The sequence below is a fragment of the Triticum dicoccoides genome, chromosome 4A, assembly GCF_002162155.2.
Source record: "Triticum dicoccoides isolate Atlit2015 ecotype Zavitan chromosome 4A, WEW_v2.0, whole genome shotgun sequence".
In the NCBI taxonomy this organism is placed as follows: Eukaryota; Viridiplantae; Streptophyta; class Magnoliopsida; order Poales; family Poaceae; genus Triticum; species Triticum dicoccoides.
In genome coordinates, this window is record NC_041386.1 from 661,758,423 (window position 1) to 661,758,917 (window position 495).

Consider the following 495-nt stretch of genomic DNA (forward strand, 5'->3'; position numbering starts at 1 on the left):
CGGGGTCGGGGTCGGGTCGGGGTGTCGGGGTCGGGGTCTCGGGGTCGGGATGTCATGTCAGGGTGCCGGGTCGGGGTCAGGGTACCGTGTTGGGTCGGGTTTTTTTTCCTTTTCTTCTTCTTCCTCTTCTTCCTTTTCTTCCTTTTTTTCCTTCTTCTTCTTCTTCTTCTTCTTCTTCTTCTTCTTCTTCTTCTTCTTCTTCTTCCTCCTCCTCCTCCTCCTTTCCTTTTTCCTCTTCTTCTTCTCCTCCTCTCCTCTTTTTTCTTCTTCTTCTTCCTCTTCTTCTTTTTTCTTCTCCTCCTCTTCTTCTTCTTCTCCTCTCCTCCTTTTCTCTTCTTCTTCTTTCCTAAAACTAAACTAAACCTAAACCTAAAACTAAAAAAACAGAAAAAGGAAAATACTAAATCTAAACCTAAAACTAAACTAAAACTAAACCTATAAACCTAAAACTAATCCTAAAACTAAAACTAAATCTAAACTAAACATAAACCTAAA